Source organism: Convolutriloba macropyga, chromosome 1 (assembly GCF_964194025.1).
Source record: "Convolutriloba macropyga chromosome 1, txConMacr16.3, whole genome shotgun sequence".
In the NCBI taxonomy this organism is placed as follows: domain Eukaryota; kingdom Metazoa; phylum Xenacoelomorpha; order Acoela; family Convolutidae; genus Convolutriloba; species Convolutriloba macropyga.
Genome location: NC_134468.1, coordinates 20,099,386 through 20,123,513, shown reverse-complemented (window position 1 = coordinate 20,123,513; position 24,128 = coordinate 20,099,386). Strand labels below are relative to the sequence as shown.

The 24,128-nt window shown below is 34.6% G+C and overlaps 2 protein-coding genes and 8 non-coding genes across 10 annotated transcripts in view; 9 read left to right on the top strand and 1 right to left on the bottom strand.

Moving 5' to 3' along the window:
- The window catches only part of LOC142336170 (ERO1-like protein beta), a 459,014-nt gene that overhangs the window by 169,261 nt on the left and 265,625 nt on the right, over positions 1–24,128 (top strand). The gene's annotated exons all lie outside the window — the stretch shown is intronic.
- The window catches only part of LOC142346837 (uncharacterized), a 236,672-nt gene that overhangs the window by 21,220 nt on the left and 191,324 nt on the right, over positions 1–24,128 (bottom strand). The window lies entirely within an intron of this gene.
- On the top strand, positions 3,967–4,039 carry Trnar-ucg (transfer RNA arginine (anticodon UCG)). The gene has a single exon. It is a non-coding gene; the product is annotated as a tRNA-Arg (tRNA).
- On the top strand, positions 4,380–4,452 carry Trnar-ucg (transfer RNA arginine (anticodon UCG)). Its single transcript has one exon. It is a non-coding gene; the product is annotated as a tRNA-Arg (tRNA).
- On the top strand, positions 6,879–6,951 carry Trnar-ucg (transfer RNA arginine (anticodon UCG)). Its single transcript has one exon. It is a non-coding gene; the product is annotated as a tRNA-Arg (tRNA).
- Positions 7,292–7,364, top strand: Trnar-ucg (transfer RNA arginine (anticodon UCG)). The gene has a single exon. It is a non-coding gene; the product is annotated as a tRNA-Arg (tRNA).
- Positions 7,705–7,777, top strand: Trnar-ucg (transfer RNA arginine (anticodon UCG)). The gene has a single exon. It is a non-coding gene; the product is annotated as a tRNA-Arg (tRNA).
- Trnar-ucg (transfer RNA arginine (anticodon UCG)) lies at positions 8,118–8,190 on the top strand. Its single transcript has one exon. It is a non-coding gene; the product is annotated as a tRNA-Arg (tRNA).
- Trnar-ucg (transfer RNA arginine (anticodon UCG)) lies at positions 9,357–9,429 on the top strand. The gene has a single exon. It is a non-coding gene; the product is annotated as a tRNA-Arg (tRNA).
- Trnar-ucg (transfer RNA arginine (anticodon UCG)) lies at positions 12,597–12,669 on the top strand. The gene has a single exon. It is a non-coding gene; the product is annotated as a tRNA-Arg (tRNA).

Below are 24,128 nucleotides of genomic sequence, written 5' to 3'. Positions count from 1 at the left end.
ACCCGTAATTATGCTTCGGACCAATAGTTACAAGAAAACCTCTCAAAACGGATGAGAGCAACAACTTGCGGATAAACCTGCAATTTTTTTGCTTTTGTGCCAATATTTGAAGACCAATACGGAGATCTCTATATTTTTTTAGCTTCAAGTATATCGTTTTGAAGAATCAGAAAAACGACACACATTTTTCAGAGTGCGGTGAACATCACAGTCGCATAGCCAAACGTATAACGCTCTTGACTGCGAATCCCAACATTGGGTGTTCGAAACTCTCTTCTGTCGAACTTTTCTCGTACACATAACATTATCGTTGCTATTTATAATTGGCATGTTGCAATGACATTTTTCAATCATGCTGCTATGACATTGACAGTAGTTAAACGGAAAACAACCCTATATAAAAAAACTGAAAATAAAGTTAGCCGCAATTGAGCATAAGTGCAGATGTTACAGGTAAATTGATTAAGGATGAGAGCAACAATTGGCGGCTAAACTTGCAAACATTTTTGCTTGGTTGTCAATATTTCGAGATCAATACAAAGATCTCTATATTTTTTAGCTCTAAGTATATAATTTCGAAGTATCCGACAAAAACCTTTCTCAGAGCAAGGGCAATTTCAGGGCCGCATAGCATAAGGGACAGGGCGTCTGACTTCGAAGAAGGTTGTGGGTTCGAATCCCTCAGTGGTCGTACTATAATTTGGATATTACAATGTTGCTATGATACTTTTTGCTTAAGCTGCTATGACATTTACAGAGTAACAAAGGAAAAGAGCCATATATTGTTATATTGGACATAAAATTACCCGCAATTATGCTTCGATCCAATAGTTACAGGAAAACCTCTCAAAACGCATGAGAGCAACAATTTGCGGATAAAGCTGCAATTTTTTTGCTTTTGTGCCAATATTTGAAGACCAATACGGAGACCTCTATATTTTTTTAGCTTCAAGTATATCGTTTTGAAGTATCAGGAAAACGACACACATTTTCAGAGTGCGGTGAACATCAAAGGCGCATAGCCAAACGTATAAGGCTCTTGACTGCGAATCCCAATATTGGGTGTTCGAATCTCTCCTTTGTCGAACTTTTCTCGTACACATAATATTATCGTTGCTATTTATAATTTGAATGTTGCAATGACAGTTTTCAATCATGCTGCTAAGACATTGACAGTAGTTAAACGGAAAACAACCCTATATAAATAAATTGAAAATAGAGTTAGCCGCATTTGAGCATAAGTGCAGATGTTACAGGTAAACTGATTAAGGATGAGAGCAACAATTTGCGGCTCAACTTGCAAACATTTTGGCTTTGTTGCCAATATTTCGAGATCAATACAAATAACTCTATATTTTTTAGCTCTAAGTATATGATTTTGAAGTATCCGAAAAAACTTTCTCAGAGCGATGGCAGTTTCAGGGCAGCATAGCGTAACGGACCGGGCGTCTGACTTCGAAGGAGAAGGTTGTGGGTTCGAATCCTTCAGTGGTCGTACTTTGCTCATTTATAAGTGCTACCTCTAATTTGCACGTTACAATGTTGCTGTGATATTTTTTGCTTAAGCTGCTATGACATTTACAGAGTTACAAAGGAAAAGAGCTATAATTTGTTAAATTGGAAATAAAGTTACCCAGAATTATGTTTCGGTGCAAACATTAGAGGTAAACCTCTGAAAAAAGATAAGAGCAACAACTTGCGGATAAACTTGCAAAGAAAACTTAGTTTTCTGTCAATATTTCCAGATCAATACAAAGACCTCTATGTTTTAGCTCTCAGCATATAATTTGAAGTATCCGAAAAAAAAGCATTTTTCAGACAAATGTCAACTTCAAAGCCGAATAGCCAAACGAAAAAGGAGTATTACTTTGAATTAGCAGATTGGAGTTCCCAATCCCTCTGTGGTCGTACTTTTCTCATTTATAGTTGCTAACTATAATTTGCATATTACAATGTTGCTATGATACTTTTGCTTAAGCTGCTATGACATTTACAGAGTTACAAAGGAAAAGAGCCATTTATTGTTAAATTGGACATAAAATTTCCCGTAATTATGCTCCGATCCAATAGTTACAGGAAAACCTCTCAAAACGGATGAGAGCAACAATTTGCGGATAAACCTGCAATTCTTTTTGCTTTTGTGCCAATATTTGAAGACCAATACGGAGACCTCTTTAAATTTTAGCTCCAAGTATATCATTTTGAAGTTTCAGAAAAACGACACACATTTTTCAGAGTTCTTTGAACATCACGACCGCATAGCCAAACGCATAAGGCCTTTGACTGCGAATCCCAACATTGGGTGTTCGAATCACGTTTTTGTCAAACTTATCTCGTAAATATAACATTATAACATCTTAAAAATTGCATGTTACAGTGATGCTATAACATTATTCAATCAAGTTGCTATGACATTGAGAGTAGTACAAAATAAAAAAACATATGTAGTTAAACTGAAAAAAAGTTACCCGTAATTAGGCATAAGTGCAGATGTTACAGGTGAATTGATTGAGGACGAAAACAACAATTTGCGGATAAATTTGCAAAAAAATTTAGTTCATTGTCAATATTTCCAGATCAACAAGGTGACCCCTAACTTTTAGCTCTAAGTATATATTTTGAAGTATCCGAAAAAAGACAAACATTTTTCAGAGTGCTGTCAACTTCAAGGCTGCATAGCCTAACGGATAAGGCGTCCGACTTCGAATTTAAATATTGGGGGTTCGAATCCCTCTAGGGTCGTACTTTTCTCATTTAAAACTGTAACCTATAATTTGCATGTAACAACGTTTCTACGATACCTTTGCTTAAGCTGCTATGACATTTACAGAGTGACAAAAGAATATATATATATATATATATATATATATATATATATATATATATATATATATTTAAGCTGAAAAGAAAGTTACCCGCAACTAAGCATAAGTGCAGACGTTACAGGTAAATTGATTAAGGATGAAAGCAACAATTTGCGGATAAATTTGCAAAAAAATTTAGTTCATTGTCAATATTTCCAGATCAACAAGGTGACCCCTAACTTTTAGCTCTAAGTATATATTTTGAAGTATCCGAAAAAAGACAAACATTTTTCAGAGTGCTGTCAACTTCAAGGCTGCATAGCCTAACGGATAAGGCGTCCGACTTCGAATTTAAATATTGGGGGTTCGAATCCCTCTAGGGTCGTACTTTTCTCATTTAAAACTGTAACCTATAATTTGCATGTAACAACGTTTCTACGATACCTTTGCTTAAGCTGCTATGACATTTACAGAGTGACAAAAGAAAATTTATATATATATATATATATAAATATATAAATATATATTTGAGCTGAAAAGAAAGTTGCCCGCAACTATGCATAAGTGCAGACGTTACAGGTAAATTGATTAAGGATGAAAGCAACAATTTGCGGATAAATTTGCAAAAATTTTTAGTTCTTTGTCAATATTTCCAGATCAACAAGGTGACCCCTAATTTTTAGCTCTAAGTATAAATTTTGAAGTATCCAAACAAGACAACCTTTTTTCAGAGTGCTGTCAACTTTAAGGGCGCATAGCCTAATTAAATAAGGCGAATGACTTCGAATCAGAAGCTTGTGGGTTCGAATCCCACTGTGGTCGTACTTTTCTCATGTAAAAGTGCAACCTATAATTTGCATGTAACAATGTTGCTACGATACCTTTGCTTAAGCTGCTATGACATTTACAGAGTTACAAAAGAAAAGAACCATATATATTTAAACTGAAAACAAATTTACCCGCAATTATGCATAAGTGCAGACGTAACATGTATATTGATTAAGGATGAAAGCAACAATTTGCTGATAAATTTGCAAGAAATTTTAGTTCTCTGTCAATACTTCCAGATCAACAAGGTGACCCCTAGTTTTTAGCTCTAAGTATACATTTTGAAGTATCCGAAAAAAAAGACAAACAATTTTCAGAGTGCTGTCAACTTCACGGCCGCATAGCCTAACGGATAAGGCGTCTGACTTCGAATCAGAAGATTGGGGGTTCGAATCCCTCTGTGGTCGAACTTTTCTCATTTAAAACTGCAACTTATAATTTGCATGTAACAATGTTGCTACGATACCTTTGCTTAAGCTGCTATGACATTTACAGAGTTACAAAAGAAATGAACCATAAATATTTAAACTGAAAACAAATTTACCCGCAATTATGCATAAGTGCAGACGTAACATGTATATTGATTAAGGATGAAAGCAACAATTTGCTGATAAATTTGCAAGAAATTTTAGTTCTCCGTCAATATTTCCAGATCAACAAGGTGACCCCTAGTTTTTAGCTCTAAGTATACATTTTGAAGTATCCGAAAAAAAAGACAAACAATTTTCAGAGTGCTGTCAACTTCACGGCCGCATAGCCGAACGGATAAGGCGTTTGACTTCGAATGAGAAGATTGGGGGTTCGAATCCCTCTGTGGTCGAACTTTTCTCATTTAAAACTGCAACTTATAATTTGCATGTAACAATGTTGCTACGATACCTTTGCTTAAGCTGCTATGACATTTACAGAGTTACAAAAGAAAAGAACCATATATATTTAAACTGAAAACAAATTTACCCGCAATTATGCATAAGTGCAGACGTAACATGTATATTGATTAAGGATGAAAGCAACAATTTGCTGATAAATTTGCAAGAAATTTTAGTTCTCTGTCAATATTTCCAGATCAATACAAAGACCTCTAAGTTTTAGCTCTCAGCATATAATTTGAAGTATCCGAAAAAAAAGCATTTTTCAGACTAATGTCAACTTCAAAGCCGAATAGCCAAACGAATAAGGAGTATTACTTTGAATTAGCAGATTGGAGTTCCGAATCCCTCTGTGGTCGTACTTTTCTCATTTATAGTTGCTAACTATAATTTGCATATTACAATGTTGCTATGATACTTTTGCTTAAGCTGCTATGACATTTACAGAGTTACAAAGGAAAAGAGCCATTTATTGTTAAATTGGACATAAAATTACCCGTAATTATGCTCCGATCCAATAGTTACAGGAAAACCTCTCAAAACGGATGAGAGCAACAATTTGCGGATAAACCTGCAATTCTTTTTGCTTTTGTGCCAATATTTGAAGACCAATACGGAGACCTCTTTAAATTTTAGCTCCAAGTATATCATTTTGAAGTTTCAGAAAAACGACACACATTTTTCAGAGTTCTTTGAACATCACGACCGCATAGCCAAACGCATAAGGCCTTTGACTGCGAATCCCAACATTGGGTGTTCGAATCACGTTTTTGTCAAACTTATCTCGTAAATATAACATTATAACATCTTAAAAATTGCATGTTACAGTGATGCTATAACATTATTCAATCAAATTGCTATGACATTGAGAGTAGTACAAAAAAAAAACATATGTAGTTAAACTGAAAAAAAGTTACCCGTAATTAGGCATAAGTGCAGATGTTACAGGTGAATTGATTGAGGACGAAAACAACAATTTGCGGATAAATTTGCAAAAAAATTTAGTTCATTGTCAATATTTCCAGATCAACAAGGTGACCCCTAACTTTTAGCTCTAAGTATATATTTTGAAGTATCCGAAAAAAGACAAACATTTTTCAGAGTGCTGTCAACTTCAAGGCTGCATAGCCTAACGGATAAGGCGTCCGACTTCGAATTTAAATATTGGGGGTTCGAATCCCTCTAGGGTCGTACTTTTCTCATTTAAAACTGTAACCTATAATTTGCATGTAACAACGTTTCTACGATACCTTTGCTTAAGCTGCTATGACATTTACAGAGTGACAAAAGAATATATATATATATATATATATATATATATATATATATTTAAGCTGAAAAGAAAGTTACCCGCAACTAAGCATAAGTGCAGACGTTACAGGTAAATTGATTAAGGATGAAAGCAACAATTTGCGGATAAATTTGCAAAAATTTTTAGTTCTTTGTCAATATTTCCAGATCAACAAGGTGACCCCTAATTTTTAGCTCTAAGTATAAATTTTGAAGTATCCAAACAAGACAACCTTTTTTCAGAGTGCTGTCAACTTTAAGGGCGCATAGCCTAATTAAATAAGGCGAATGACTTCGAATCAGAAGCTTGTGGGTTCGAATCCCACTGTGGTCGTACTTTTCTCATGTAAAAGTGCAACCTATAATTTGCATGTAACAATGTTGCTACGATACCTTTGCTCAAGCTGCTATGACATTTACAGAGTTACAAAAGAAAAGAATCATATATAGTTAAACTGAAAACAAACTTACTCGCAATTATGCATAAGTGCAGACCTAACAGGTAAATTGATTAAGGATGAAAGCAACAATTTGCGTATAAATTTGCAAAAAAATGTTAGTTCTTTGTCAATATTTCCAGATCCACAAGGTGAACCCTAAATTTTAGCTCTAAGTATACATTTTGAAGTATCCGAAAAAAAGACAAACAATTTTCAGAGTGCTGTCAACTTCACGGCCGCATAGCCGAACGGATAAGTCGTTTGACTTCGAATGAGAAGATTGGGGGTTCGAATCCCTCTGTGGTCGAACTTTTCTCATTTAAAACTGCAACTTATAATTTGCATGTAACAATGTTGCTACGATACCTTTGCTTAAGCTGCTATGACATTTACAGAGTTACAAAAGAAAAGAACCATATATATTTAAACTGAAAACAAATTTACCCGCAATTATGCATAAGTGCAGACGTAACATGTATATTGATTAAGGATGAAAGCAACAATTTGCTGATAAATTTGCAAGAAATTTTAGTTCTCTGTCAATATTTCCAGATCAACAAGGTGACCCCTAGTTTTTAGCTCTAAGTATACATTTTGAAGTATCCGAAAAAAAAGACAAACAATTTTCAGAGTGCTGTCAACTTCACGGCCGCATAGCCTAACGGATAAGGCGTCTGACTTCGAATCAGAAGATTGGGGGTTCGAATCCCTCTGTGGTCGAACTTTTCTCATTTAAAACTGCAACTTATAATTTGCATGTAACAATGTTGCTACGATACCTTTGCTTAAGCTGCTATGACATTTACAGAGTTACAAAAGAAAAGAACCATATATATTTAAACTGAAAACAAATTTACCCGCAATTATGCATAAGTGCAGACGTAACATGTAAATTGATTAAGGATGAAAGCAACAATTTGCGGATAAATTTGCAAGAAATTTTAGTTCTCTGTCAATATTTCCAGATCAACAAGGTGACCCCTAGTTTTTAGTTCTAAGTATACATTTTGAAGTATCCGAAAAAAAAGACAAACAATTTTCAGAGTGCTGTCAACTTCACGGCCGCATAGCCTAACGGATAAGGCGTCTGACTTCGAATCAGAAGATTGGGGGTTCGAATCCCTCTGTGGTCGAACTTTTCTCATTTAAAACTGCAACTTATAATTTGCATGTAACAATGTTGCTACGATACCTTTGCTTAAGCTGCTGTGATATTTACAGAGTTACAAAAGAAAAGAACCATATATATTTAAACTGAAAACAAATTTACCCGCAATTATGCATAAGTGCAGACGTAACATGTATATTGATTAAGGATGAAAGCAACAATTTGCTGATAAATTTGCAAGAAATTTTAGTTCTCTGTCAATATTTCCAGATCAACAAGGTGACCCCTAGTTTTTAGCTCTAAGTATACATTTTGAAGTATCCGAAAAAAAAGACAAACAATTTTCAGAGTGCTGTCAACTTCACGGCCGCATAGCCTAACGGATAAGGCGTCTGACTTCGAATCAGAAGATTGGGGGTTCGAATCCCTCTGTGGTCGAAATTTTCTCATTTAAAACTGCAACTTATAATTTGCATGTAACAATGTTGCTACGATACCTTTGCTTAAGCTGCTATGACATTTACAGAGTTACAAAAGAAAAGAACCATATATATTTAAACTGAAAACAAATTTACCCGCAATTATGCATAAGTGCAGACGTAACATGTAAATTGATTAAGGATGAAAGCAACAATTTGCGGATAAATTTGCAAGAAATTTTAGTTCTCTGTCAATATTTCCAGATCAACAAGGTGACCCCTAGTTTTTAGTTCTAAGTATACATTTTGAAGTATCCGAAAAAAAAGACAAACAATTTTCAGAGTGCTGTCAACTTCACGGCCGCATAGCCTAACGGATAAGGCGTCTGACTTCGAATCAGAAGATTGGGGGTTCGAATCCCTCTGTGGTCGTACTTTTCTCATTTAAAACTGCAACCTATAATTTGCATGTAACAATGTTTCTACGATACCTTTGCTTAAGCTGCTATGACATTTACAGAGTTACAAAAGAAAAGAACCATATATATTTAAACTGCAAACAAATTTACCCGCAATTATGCATAAGTGCAGACGTAACATGTAAATTGATTAAGGATGAAAGCAACAATTTGCGGATAAATTTGCAAAAATTTTAGTTCTCTGTCAATATTTCCAGATCAACAAGGTGACCCCTAGTTTTTAGTTCTAAGTATACATTTTGAAGTATCCGAAAAAAAAGACAACCTTTTTTCAGAGTGCTGTCAACTTTAAGGGCGCATAGCCTAACGAATAAGGCGAATGACTCCGAATCAGAAGATTGTGGGTTCGAATCCCTCTGTGGTCGTACTTTTCTCATGTAAAAGTGCAACCTATAATTTGCATGTAACAATGTTGCTACGATACCTTTGCTCAAGCTGCTATGACATTTACAGAGTTACAAAAGAAAAGAACCATATATATTTAAACTGCAAACAAATTTACCCGCAATTATGCATAAGTGCAGACCTAACAGGTAAAATGATTAAGGATGAAAGCAACAATTTGCGGATAAATTTGCAAAAAAATGTTAGTTCTTTGTCAATATTTCCAGATCCACAAGGTGACCCCTAATTTTTAGCTCTAAGTATACATTTTGCAGTATTCGAAAAAAAGACAAACAATTTTCAGAGTGCTGTCAACTTCACGGCCGCAAAGCCGAACGGATAGGGCGTTTGACTTCGAATCAGAAGATTGGGGGTTCGAATCCCTCTGTGGTCGAACTTTTCTCATTTAAATCTGCAACTTATAATTTGCATGCAACAATGTTGCTACGATACCTTTGCTTACGCTGCTATGACATTTACAGAGTTACAAAAGAAAAGAACCATATTTATTTAAACTGAAAACAAATTTACCCGCAATTATGCATAAGTGCAGACGTAACAGGTAAATTGATTAAGGATGAAGGCAACAATTTGGGGATAAATTTGCAAAAAAATGTTAGTTCTTTGTCTATATTTCCAGATCAACCAGGTGACCCCTAGTTTTTAGCTCTAAGTATATATTTTGAAGTATCCGAAAAAAAAGACAAACAATTTTCAGAGTGCTGTCAACTTCAAGGTCGCATAGCCTAACGGATAAGGCGTCTGACTTCGAATCAGAAGATTGGGGGTTCGAATCCCTCTGTGGGCGTACTTTTCTCATTTAAAACTGCAACCTATAATTTGCATGTAACAATGTTGATACAATACCTTTGCTTAAGCTGCTATGACATTTACAGAGTTACAAAAGAAAAGAACCATATATATAGTTAAACTGAAAACAAATATACCCGCAATTATGCATAAGTGCAGACGTAACAGGTAAATTGATTAAGGATGAGGAAGAATTTGCTGATAAACTTGCAGAAATTTACAGTTTTTTGTCAATATTTCCATATCAATACGAAGACCTTCAATTTTTAGCTCTAAATATAAAATTTCAAGTATACGAAAAAAAGACAAACATTATTCGGAGTGCTGTTAATTTCAAGGACGCATAGTCAAACGGATAAGGCGTCTGACTTCCAATCAAAAATTTGGAGGTTCGGATCTGCCTATTGTCGTACTTTTCTGATTCATAATTGCTACATATAATTTGCATGATACAATAATGCTATGATATATTTTGCTTAAGCTGCTATAACATTTGAAGAATTACAAAGGAAAAGAGCCAAATATTGTTAAATTGGGCAAAAAGTTACCGCAGTTTTGCTTTGGTGCAAACGTTACAAGTGAAACTCTGAAAAAGAAAAAAATCAACAATTTGCGAACAAACTTGCAAAACTTATTGATTTTCTGCCAATAATTCAAGATCAAAACGAAGACCTCTATATTTTTAGCTCTAAGTATATAATAATAAACTATCCGTCAAAACAACACAATTTTCAAAGTGCGCTGAAAAACAAGGCCACATAGCCAAAGGTATAAGGCCTTTGACTGCGAATCCCAACATTGGGTGTTCAAATCTCTCTTTTGTCACACTTTTCTCGTACACATAACATCTATATATTAATCGCGTGAATACATATGGCGGCATGTTTTAGAGTCATCATTGAGCAGCATGTTTTAACAGTGCTACCGAAGAGCACGGTTAAGTGGTTGCCTAATGGGGGTTAGTGACCGAAAAAGTGTGCTTTAAGGTCATTGACCGATTAATGTTTCTAATAGGTCACGACACAAAAATGTTACAAAGTTCATTGACCGAAAAATGTTGCCAAAAGGTCATTGATCCAAAATGTTAAGAGATCTTGTCATTTACCGAAAAATGCTTTGAGAAAAAGCCTGTTGCCAAAATTTGTTAAGGAAAAACAATAATCGGTGTTTCAGTAAACACGAAAAATAGTGTCGAAAAAATCATTAGCCAATTAGTTGTTCAGAAACAGGTCTGTGACCAAAAACGTCTTCCCAAAACGGTCTGTGACCAAAAAGTTTCTGATACTGAAAAAGTAAATGATCGAAATTGTGTCAAGACAAAGAGAGTTTATGACCGAAAAAAAACATTGTTTTTCGTACATCGTTTTAAAAAAATTGTTGATGAAAAAAAGGTTGTCCTGAAAATTGTGTGAAGGAAAAGTCACTCACTGAAAACGTCAAGGATTAATAGTTGCATGATGAAAATTTGTTTTGTCAAAGTTTCACTGTACGAAAGCTATTTGATACAGAAGAATCCATGGAACAAAATTGGTGGACTGTTAAAGACCCAAAAGGTGCCGCTGCAATAACCACAGTTAGGTGCCAAAAAATTATATATGACAAAACTGAGGTCTTGAAAAAAATACAAACTTTTTTAGCACTCAGTAGAGAACTTTTTCATATTGAAGGCGGTTACTAATAATCTATTTTATACAAAACATGATAGGTATATAATTTTCCTTCTTTAATTTTTTCGAGGAAAATTTTGTTGGTTGCATTAGCCAGCCCTTTAACTCAGGTCTGCGTTTGTTATCTTCGTAAAAGCATTCGCAAAGTCTTGCCAACGATTCCTATTTATCAGCACATTCCTCTTTTTGGGCACATTCATCGTGTTCTCATTAGCACTTTAATCCTTTTTATGAGAACTGGAATTCATTGTCTCACCCAGCACCTGTTTTCTCTTATCTTTCGAACTGTTGTATCTCTCCCTCTCCTGTTCCTTTCTCTAATTTTCTTTCTGTTTTTCGATTTTCTATTTCTGCTCTTCAAGTGTTTTCTCTAACTGTGATATTTTCTTTTAGCAATAAAATTTTTGCTTTGCGCTTGCTCACTATCTCGCTGTTCTTGTAATTTCTCTCTCATGATTGAAGCTTCTTTCTTTTTGCTGTCCCATTTTCCTTCATTCTATCGCTTTTGTTTTTTTTCTTGCGTTCTTATGTTCACTTTTTCTTCCTTTCTCTCTCTCTCTCTCTCTCTCTCTCTCTTTCTTTTTCTATTCTCAGTTGTTTGCTAACTTCTTCTTCTCTTTTTATAGTCTGTTTCTGATTCAGTTTTTTGTTTCCCATCGGTTTTCTTTCAGTGGGTTCCTGATGTTCTTATGGCTTCTGTTGTATTGTATTCTTTCTGTGTTTTCCTCTCATCATGTTCGAGTTTTCCTACTTTTCTCGTTAATTCCCCTTTTTTTCGCTCCCGTGGGCTTTCTCCCAGACTCGTTTTTTCTCTGTTTTCCTTCTCTGCTTTCAACCTTTTCTTGTTTGGCTTTCGGGTTTTTCGTATTTTTAAATCTATTTCCTCTCCGACTAATTATATATTTCTGCTGCTATCGATATCTTTCTCTCCCTCTTTATACGTCTTCCTATCTGTTTTGATTTTTTAATGCTCTGTGAGAACGTCTATTACTCCTAGCTCGCATAAAACCCTTTTTTGACATATTTGGCTCTCTTCATTTTTTTTGGTGCGCCCATATTAGTTTGCAAAAAATCATCAAAACTGTCGCATGTACATCAGTTTTCTATGAGACTATCAATTGTTCAAGTTTCAAGATAGAATGCCTTCAGATAGCCTTTACGGACCTGCTAGTTATAGTTGATACTTATAATTTGCTTGTTACAATGTTGCTATAGCATTTTTCAACCATGCTGCTATGAAATTGACAGTAGCACAAAGAGAAAAAACAATATATAGTTAAACTGAAAAGAAAGTTACCCGCAACTATGCATAAGGGCAGACGATACAGGTAAATTGATTTCGGACGAAAACAACAATTTGCGTTTAAATCTGCAAAAAATTGTATTCTTTTTCAATATTTCCAGATCACCAAGGTGACCCCTAATTTTTAGCTCTATGTATATATTTTGAAGTATCCGAAAAAAAGACAAACAATTTTCAGAGTGCTGTCAACTTCACGGCCGCATAGCCTAACGGATAAGGCGTCTGACTTCGAATCAGAAGATTGGGGGTTCGAATCCCTCTCTGGTCGTACTTTTCTCATTTAAAACCGCAATCTATAATTTGCATGTAACAATGTTGCTACGATACCTTTGCTCAAGCTGCTATGACATTTACAGAGTTACAAAAGAAAAGAACCATATATAGTTAAACTGAAAACAAATTTACCCTCAATAATGCATAAGTGCAGACGTAAACGGTAAATTGATTAAGGATGAGGAAGAATTTGAGGATAAACTTGCAGAAATTTACAGTTTTTTGTCAATATTTCCATATCAATACGAAGACCTTCAATTTTTAGCTCTAAATATAAAATTTCAAGTATACGAAAAAAAGACAAACATTATTCGGAGTGCTGTTAATTTCAAGGACGCATAGTCAAACGGATAAGGCGTCTGACTTCCAATCAAAAATTTGGAGGTTCAAATCTGTCTATGGTCGTACTTCTATGATTCATATTTGCTACATATATTTCGCATGTTACAATAATGCTATGATCTATTTTGCTTAAGCTGCAATAACATTTGAAGAATTACAAAGGAAAAGAGCCATATATTGTTAAATTGGACAAAAAGTTACCCGCATTTTTGCTTCGGTGCAAACGTCACAGGTGAAACTCGGAAAGAGAAAAAAAGCAACAATTTTCGAACCAACTTGCAAAACTTATTGATTTTCTGCCAATAATTCAAGATCAAAACGAAGACCTCTATATTTTTTTAGCTCTGAGTATATAATATTGAAGTATCCGTCAAAACGATACAATTTTCAAAATGCGCTGAAAAACAGGGCCTCATAGCCAAAGCTATAAGGCCTTTGACTGCGAATCCCAACATTGGGTGTTCAAATCTCTCTTTTGTCACACTTTTCTCGTACACATAACATCTATATATTAATCGCGTGAATACATATGGCGGCATGTTTTAGAGTCATCATTGAGCAGCATGTTTTAACAGTGCTACCGAAGAGCACGGTTAAGTGGTTGCCTAATGGGGGTTAGTGACCGAAAAAGTGTGCTTTAAGGTCATTGACCGATTAATGTTTCTAATAGGTCACGACACAAAAATGTTACAAAGTTCATTGACCGAAAAATGTTGCCAAAAGGTCATTGATCCAAAATGTTAAGAGATCTTGTCATTTGCTTCATCATGAGATCTTCATCATGTTGCTTCGATGAAAACGTCACAGGTGAAAATCTGAAAAAAAGAACAACAATTTGCGCATAAACTTGCAAAACTTTTCGATTTTCTGCAATTATGTTAAGATCGGAGACCTCTAAATTTTTAGCTCTAAGTATAAAATTTTGAAGTATCCGATAAAACAACACACATTTTTCAGAGTGCGCTGAATATCAAGGGCGCATAGACAATTGTATAAGGCGTTTGATGGCAAATCCAAACATTACGTGTTTGAATCCCTCTAAAGTTGAAATTTTCTCGTACATATAACATTATAATGGCTATTTATAATTTGCCTGTTACAATGTTGCTATGACCTTTTTCAACCATGCTGCTATGACATTGACAGTAGCACAAAGGGAAAAAACCATATTTAGTTAAACTGAAAAGAAAGTTACCCGCAACTATGCATAAGTGCAGACCGTAGAGGTAAATTGATTAAGGATAAAAACAACAATTTGCGGATAAATTTGCAAAAACAATTAGTTCTTTGTCAATATCTGCTCTTAATTTCAAGGACGCATAGTCGAGCGCATAAAGCGTCTGACTTCGAATCAAAAGTTTGGAGGTTCGAATCTGTCTATCGTCGTCCTTTTCTGATTCATAGTTCCTACAAATAATTTGCATGTTACAATAATGCTATGATATATTTTGCGTAAGCTGCTATAACATTTATAGAATTACAGAGGAAAAGAGCTATATGTTGTTAAAATTGACATAAAGTTACCCGCATTTATGCTTCGGAGCAAACGTTACAGGTGAAACTCTGAAAAAAAGCAATAATTTGCGAACAAACTTGCAAAACTTATTGATTTTCTGCCAATAATTCAAGATCAAAACGAAGACCTCTATATTTTTAGCTCTAAGCATATAATTTTAAAGTATCCGACAAAACGACACACATTTCTCCAAGTCAGCTGAACATCAGGACCGCATACCCAAACGTTTAAGGCCTTTGATTGCAAACCCGAACATTGGTCGTTCAAATCTCTCTTTTTGTCGAATTTTCTCGTACACATAACGTTATAGTTGCTACATATAATTTGCTTGTTACAATGTTGCTATTACACTTTTCAATCATGCTGCTATGACAATGACAGTAATACAAAGGAAAAGAAACATATTTAGTTAAACTGAAAGTAAAGTTACCCGCAATTATGCATAAGTGCAGATGTTACAGGTAAATTGATTCAGGATGAGAGCAACACTTTGCGGATAAGCTTGAAGAAATTTGAAGTTTTTTCTCAATATTTCCAGATCAACAAAGAGAGCCCTAATTTTCAGCTCTAAATTTACGTTTTGAAGTATCCGAAAAAAATTTCAGAGTGCTATCAACTTCTAGGCCGAATAGTCTAAAGGATAAGGTGTCTGACTTCGAACCAGAAGATTGGGGGTTGGAATTCCTCTGGGGTCGTGTCGTACTTTTCTCATTTAGAATTGCAACGGATAGTATGCATGTGTCTGTGTTGCTTTTGCTTAAGCTGTTATGACATTTACAGAGTTACAAATGACAAGAGCCAAATACTGTTATATTGGACATAAAGTTACCCGCAATTATAGTTCAGTGGAAACGTTACAGGTGAACTTCTGAACATGATCAACAATTTGCGCATAAAATTTCAAAACTTATTGACATTCAGCCAATTTTCAAGATCAATACGGAGACCTCTATTTTTTTTAGCTCTAAGTATATAATTTTGAAGCATCCGAAAAAACAACACACATTTTTCAGAGTGCGCTGAATATCAAGAACGCATATACAATTGTATAAGGCGTTTGTTGGCAAATCCAAACATTGCGTGTTTGAATACCTCTAAAGTCGAATTTTTCACGTACAAATAACATTGACAATACTACAAAGGAAAAGAACCATAGTTGAACTGAAAAGAAAATTACCCGCAACTATTCATAAGTGCAGACGTTACAGGTATATTGATTAAAGATATTGACGTTACAGGTATATCGATTGAAGAGCAACAACTGGTGGATGAACTTGCAAAAATTTGCAGTTTTTGTCAATATTTCCATATCAATACAGAGAGCCTTAATTTTTAACTGTGAGTATATATTTTTAAGTATCCGAACAAAAAGACAAACATTTTTCAGAGTGCTGTCAACTTCAAGGACGCATAGTCGAACGGATACAGCGTCTGATTTCGAATAGGAAGATTGGGGATTCGAATACATCTGTGGCCGTACTTTTCTTATTTATATTTGCTACCTATAAATTGCGTGGTACAATGTTGCTATGATATATTTTGCTTAAGCTACTATGACAGTTACAGAATTACAAAGGAAGAGAGCCATATATTGTTAAATTGGACAAAAAGTTACCCGCAATTATGCTTTTGTGCAAACGTTACAGGTGAAACTCTGAAAAAGAAAAAGAGCAACTATTTGCAAATAAATTCGCAAAAATTATTGATTTTCTGCCAATAATTCAAGTTCAAAACGCAGACCTCTATATTTTTATCTCTAAGTATATAATTTTGCAGGTTTTAATTTTGCTATAACATTTTTCAATCATGCTGCTATGACATTGACAGTAGTACAAAGGAAAAGAACCATATATAGTTAAACTGAAAATAAAGTTAACCAAAATTAAGCATAATTGCAGACGTTACAGGTAAATTGATGAAGGATGAGAGCAAAAATTTGCGAATACACTTGCAGAAATTTTAAGTTTTTTCTCAATAATTCCAGATCAACACGGGGAGCCCTAAAATTTAGCTCTAAGTACATATTTTGAGGTATCCGAAAAACGACAAAGATTATTCAGAGTGCTGTCAACTTCAAGGCCGCAAAGCATAACGGATAAGGGGTATGACTTCGAATTAGACTGGGGGTTCGAATCCCTATGTGGTCGTACCCTTCTCATTTATAGTTGCTACCAATTATTTGCACGTTTCAATGTTGCTGTGATATTTTTGCTTAAGCGGCTATGACGTTTCCTGGAAAAGAGCCATATATTGTTAAATTGGAGATAAAGTTATCCGCAATTATGGTTCGGTGCAAACGTTACAGGTGAAACTCTGAAAAAGAATGAGAGCAACAATTTGCGCATAAACTTGCAAAACTTTTTGATTTTCTGCCATTATTTTAAGATCAATACGGAGACCTCTATATTTTTAGCTCTAAGTATATAATTTTGAAGTATCCGAAAAAACCACACATTTTTCAGCGTGCGCTGAATATCAAGGGCGCATAGACAATTGTATTAGGCGTTTTGTTGGCAAATCCAAACATTGCGTGTTTGTATCCCTCAAAAGTCGAACTTTTCTCGTACATATAACATTATAATGGCTATTTATAAATTGCAAGTTACAATGTTGCTATAATATTTTTCAATCATGCTGCTATGACATTGACAGTAGTACAAAGGAAAAGAACCATATATAGTTGAACTGAAAATAAAGTTACCCACAATTATGCATAATTGCAGACGTTACAGGTAAATTGATTAAAGATGAGAGCAACAATTTGCAAATAAGCTAGCAGAAATTTTTAATTTTTCCTCAATATTTCCAGATCAACATGGAGAGCCATATTTTTCAGCTCTAAGTGTATATTTTGAAGTATACGAAAAAAAGACAAAGATTACTCAAAGTGCTGTCAACCTTAAGGCCGCAAAGCCTAACAGATCGGGGGTCTGACTTCGAATCAGAAGTTTGGTGGTTCTAAGCCTTATGCGGTCGTACTTTCTCATTTATAGTTGCTACCTATAATTTGCACGTTTCAATGTTGCTGTGATATTTTTTGCTTAATCTGCTGACATTTACAGGAAGAGCCATATAATTTTAAATTGGACATAAAGTTGCCTGCAGTTATGCTTCGGTGCAAACGTCACAGGTGAAACTCTGAAAAAAAGAACAACAAGTTGCACATAAACTTGCATAAACTTTGCCCTTATTTTAAGATCAATACGGAGATCTCTATATTTTTAGCTTTCAGTATATAATTTTGAAGTATCCGAAAAAACAACACACAATTTTCAGAGTGCGCTGAATATTAAGGGCGCATAGACAAATGTATAGGGCGTTTGTTGGTAAATCCCAACATTGCGCGTTTGAATTCCTCTAAAGTCGAATTTTTCTCGTACATGTAACATTATAATGGCTATTTATAATTTGCAGGTTACAATGTTGCTATAACATTTTTCAATCATGCTGATATGACATTGACAGTAGTACAAAAGAAAAGAACCATATATAGTTAAACGGAAAAAAAGTTACCCAAAATTATGCATAATTGCAGACTTTACAGGTAAAATGACTAAGGATGAGAGCAACAATTTACAAATAAGCTTGAGGAAACTTTTAGATTTTTCTCAATAATTCCAGATCAACAAGGGGAGCCCTAAATTTCAGCTCTAAGTATATATTTTGAAGTATCCGAAAAAATACAACGATTATTCAGATTGCTGTCAACTTCAAGGCCGCAAAGCCTAACGGACAAGGGGTCTGACTTCGAATCAGATTGCTGTTTCGAATCCCTATGTGGTCGTATTTTTCTCATTTATAGTTGGTACCTATAATTTGCACGTTTCAATGTTGCTGTGATATTTTTTGCTTAATCTGCTGACATTTAAAGGAAGAGCCATATGTTGTTAAATTGGACATAAAATTGCCCGCAGTTATGCTTCGGTGAAAACGTCACAGGTGAAAATCTGAAAAAAGAACAACAATTTGCGCATAAACTTGCAAAACTTTTCGATTTTCTGCCATTATTTTGAGATCGGAGACCTCTAAATTTTTAGCTCTAAGTATATAATTTTGAAGTATCCGAAAAAACAACACACATTTTTCACAGTGCGCTGAATATCAAGGGCGCATAGACAATTGTATAAGGCGTTTGATGGCAAATCCAACCATTACGTGTTTGAATCCCTCTAAAGTTTAAATTTTCTCGTACATATAACAATATAATGGCTCTTCATAATTTGCAGGTTACAATGTTGCTATAACATTTTTCAATCATGCTGCTATGACATTGACAGTAGTACAAAGGAAAAGAACCATATATAGTTGAAGTGAAAATAAAGTAACCCACAATTATGCATAATTGCAGACGTTACAGGTAAATTGATTAAAGATGAGAGCAACAATTTGCAAATAAGCTAGCAGAAATTTTTAATTTTTCCTCAATATTTCCAGATCAACACGGAGAGCCATAATTTTCAGCTCTAAGTGTATATTTTGAAGTATACGAAAAAAAGACAAGGATTACTCAAAGTGCTGTCAACCTTAAGGCCGCAAAGCCTAACAGATCGGGGGTCTGACTTCGAATCAGAAGTTTGGTGGTTCTAATCCTTATGCGGTCGTACTTTCTCATTTATAGTTGCTACCTATAATTTGCACGTTTCAAAGTTGCTGTGATATTTTTTGCTTAATCTGCTGACATTTACAGGAAGAGCCATATAATTTTAAATTGGACATAAAGTTGCCTGCAGTTATGCTTCGGTGCAAACGTCACAGGTGAAACTCTGAAAAAAAGAACAACAAGTTGCACATAAACTTGCATAAACTTTGCCCTTATTTTAAGATCAATACGGAGATCTCTATATTTTTAGCTTTCAGTATATAATTTTGAAGTATCCGAAAAAACAACACACATTTTTCAGAGTGCGCTGAATATTAAGGGCGCATAGACAATTGTATAAGGCGTTTGTTGGTAAATCCCAACATTGCGTGTTTGAATTCCTCTAAAGTCGAATTTTTCTCGTACATGTAACATTATAATGGCTATTTATAACTTGCAGGTTACAATGTTGCTATAACATTTTTCAATCATGCTGATATGACATTGACAGTAGTACAAAAGAAAAGAACCATATATAGTTAAACGGAAAAAAAGTTACCCAAAATTATGCATAATTGCAGACTTTACAGGTAAATTGACTAAGGATGAGAGCAACAATTTACAAATAAGCCTGAGGAAACGTTTAGATTTTTCTCAATAATTCCAGATCAACAAGGGGAGCCCTAAATTTCAGCTCTAAGTATATATTTTGAAGTATCCAAAAAAATACAACGATTATTCAGATTGCTGTCAACTTCAAGGCCGCAAAGCCTAACGGACAAGGGGTCTGACTTCGAATCAGATTGCTGTTTCGAATCCCTATGTGGTCGTATTTTTCTCATTTATAGTTGGTACCTATAATTTGCACGTTTCAATGTTGCTGTGATATTTTTTGCTTAATCTGCTGACATTTAAAGGAAGAGCCATATGGTGTTAAATTGGACATAAAGTTGCCCGCAGTTATGCTTCGGTGAAAACGTCACAGGTGAAAATCTGAAAAAAAGAACAACAATTTGCGCATAAACTTGCAAAACTTTTCGATTTTCTTCCATTATTTTGAGATCGGAGACCTCTAAATTTTTAGCTCTAAGTATATAATTTTGAAGTATCCGAAAAAACAACACACATTTTTCAGAGTGCGCTGAATATCAAGGGCGCATAGACAATTGTATAAGGCGTTTGATGGCAAATCCAAACATTACGTGTTTGAATCCCTCTAAAGTTGAAATTTTCTCGTACATATAACATTATAATGGCTATTTATAATTTGCAGGTTACAATGTTGCTATAACATTTTTCAATCATGCTGATATGACATTGACAGTAGTAAAAAAGAAAAGAACCATATATAGTTAAACGCAAAAACAATTACCCAAAATTATGCATAATTGCAGACTTTACAGGTAAATTGACTAAGGATGAGAGCAACAATTTAAAAATAAGCTTGAGGAAACTTTTAGATTTTTCTCAATAATTCCAGATCAACAAGGGGAGCCCTAAATTTCAGCTCTAAGTATATATTTCGAAGTATCCGAAAAAAGACAACGATTATTCAGACTGCTGTCAACTTCAAGGCCGCAAAGCCTAACGGACAAGGGGTCTGACTTCGAATCAGATTGCTGGTTCGAATCTCCATGTGGTCGTATTTTTCTCATTTATAGTTGGTACCTAAAATTTGCACGTTTCAATGTTGCTGTGATATTTTTTTGCTTAATCTGCTGACATTTAAAGGAAGAGCCATATGTTGTTAAATTGGACATAAAGTTGCCCGCAGCTATGCTTCGATGAAAACGTCACAGGTGAAAATCTGAAAAAAAGAACAACAATTTGCGCATAAACTTGCAAAACTTTTCGATTTTCTGCAATTATGTTAAGATCGGAGACCTCTAAATTTTTAGCTCTAAGTATAAAATTTTGAAGTATCCGATAAAACAACACACATTTTTCAGAGTGCGCTGAATATCAAGGGCGCATAGACAATTGTATAAGGCGTTTGATGGCAAATCCAAACATTACGTGTTTGAATCCCTCTAAAGTTGAAATTTTCTCGTACATATAACATTATAATGGCTATTTATAATTTGCAGGTTACAATGTTGCTATAACATTTTTCAATCATGCTGATATGACATTGACAGTAGTAAAAAAGAAAAGAACCATATAATAGTTAAACGGAAAAACAGTTACCCAAAATTATGCATAATTGCAGACTTTACAGGTAAATTGACTAAGGATGAGAGCAACAATTTACAAATAAGCTTGAGGAAACTTTTAGATTTTTCTCAATAATTTCAGATCAACAAGGGGAGCCCTAAATTTCAGCTCTAAGTATATATTTTGAAGTATCCGAAAAAAGACAACGATTATTCAGACTGCTGTCAACTTCAAGGCCGCAAAGCCTAACGGACAAGGGGTCTGACTTCGAATCAGATTGCTGGTTCGAATCCCCATGTGGTCGTATTTTTCTCATTTATAGTTGGTACCTATAATTTGCACGTTTCAATGTTGCTGTGATATTTTTTGCTTAATCTGCTGACATTTAAAGGAAGAGCCATATGTTGTTAAATTGGACATAAAGTTGCCCGCAGTTATGCTTCGATGAAAACGTCACAGGTGAAAATCTGAAAAAAAAGAACAACAATTTGCGCATAAACTTGCAAAACTTTTCGAATTTCTGCCATTATTTTAAGATCGGAGACCTCTAAATTTTTAGCTCTGAGTATATAATTTTGAAGTATCCGAAAAAACAACACACATTTTTCAGAGTGCGCTGAATATCAAGAACGCATAGACAATTGTATAAGAAGTTTGATGGCAAATCCAAACATTACGTGTTTGAATCCCTATAAAGTTGAACTTTTCTCGTACATATAACATTATAATGGCTATTTATAAATTGCAGGTTTTAATTTTGCTATAACATTTTTCAATCATGCTGCTATGACATTGACAGTAGTACAAAGGAAAAGAACCATATATAGTTAAACTGAAAATAAAGTTAACCAAAATTAAGCATAATTGCAGACGTTACAGGAAAATTGATGAAGGATGAGAGCAACAATTTGCCAATAAACTTGCAGAAATTTTAAGTTTTTTCTCAATAATTCCAGATCAACACGCGGAGCCCTAAAATTTAGCTCTAAGTATATATTTTGAGGTATCCGAAAAACGACAAAGATTATTCAGAGTGCTGTCAACTTCAAGGCCGCAAAGCATAACGGATAAGGGGTATGACTTCGAATCAGACTGGGGGTTCGAATCCCTATGTGGTCGTACTTTTCTCATTTGTAGTTGCTACCAATTATTTGCACGTTTCAATGTTGCTGTGATATTTTTGCTTAAGCGGCTATGACGTTTCCTGGAAAAGAGCCATATATTGTTAAATTGGACATAAAGTTATCTGCAATTATGCTTCGGTGCAAACGTTAAAGGTGAAACTCTGAAAAAGAATGAGAGCAACAGTTTGCGCATAAACTTGCAAATTTTTTTGATTTTCTGCCATTATTTTAAGATCAATACGGAGACCTCTATATTTTTAGCTCTAAGTATATAATTTTGAAGTATCCGAAAAAACCACACATTTTTCAGCGTGCGCTGAATATCAAGAACGCATAGACAATTGTAAAAGGCGTTTGATGGCAAATCCAAACATTACGTGTTTGAGCCCCTCTAAAGTTGAATTTTTCTCGTACATATAACATTATAATGGCTATTTATAATTTGCAGGTTTTAATTTTGCTATAACATTTTTCAATCATGCTGCTATGACATTGACAGTAGTACAAAGGAAAAGAACCATATATAGTTAAACTGAAAATAAAGTTAACCAAAATTAAGCATAATTGCAGACGTTACAGGTAAATGGTGAAGGATGAGAGCAACAATTTGCGAATAAACTTGCAGAAATTTTAAGTTTTTTCTCAATAATTCCAGATCAACACGGGGAACCCTAAAATTTAGCTCTAAGTACATATTTTGAGGTATCCGAAAAACGACAAAGATTATTCAGAGTGCTGTCAACTTCAAGGCCGCAAAGCATAACGGATAAGGGGTATGACTTCGAATCAGACTGGGGGTTCGAATCCCTATGTGGTCGTACTTTTCTCATTTATAGTTGCTACCAATTATTTGCACGTCTCAATGTTGCTGTGATATTTTTGCTTAAGCGGCTATGACGTTTCCTGGAAAAGAGCCATATATTGTTAAATTGGACATAAAGTTATCCGCAATTATGCTTCGGTGCAAACGTTAAAGGTGAAACTCTGAAAAAGAATGAGAGCAACAATTTGCGCATAAACTTGCAAAACTTTTTGATTTTCTGCCATTATTTTAAGATCAATACGGAGACCTCTAAATTTTTAGCTCTAAGTATATAATTTTGAAGTATCCGAAAAAACTACCCATTTTTCAGCGTGCGCTGAATATCAAGGGCGCATAGACAATTGTATTAGGCGTTTTGTTGGCAAATCCAAACATTGCGTGATTGAATCCCTCTAAAGTCGAACTTTTCTCGTACATATAACATTATAATGGCTATTTATAATTTGCAAGTTACAACGTTGCTATAACATTTTTCAATCATGCTGCTATTACATTGACAGTAGTACAAAGGAAAAGAACCATATATAGTTAAACTGAAAATAAAGTTACCCAAAATTATGCATAATTGCAGACGTTACAGGTAAAATGATTAAAGATGAGAGCAACGATTTGCAAATAGACTTGCAGAAATTTTTAGTTTTTTCTCAATATTTCCAGATCAACACGGAGAGCCCCAATTTTCAGCTCTAAGTGTATATTGTGAAGTATCCGAAAAAAAGAGAAAGATTATTCAAAGTGCTGTCAACTTTAAGGCCGCAAAGCCTAACGGATCAGGGGTCGGACTTCGAATCAGAAGATTGGTGGTTCGAATCCTTATGTGATCGTACTTTCCCATTCATAGTTGCTACCTACAATTTGCACATTTCAATGTTGCTGTGATATTTTTTGCTTAATCTGCTGACATTTACAGGAAAAG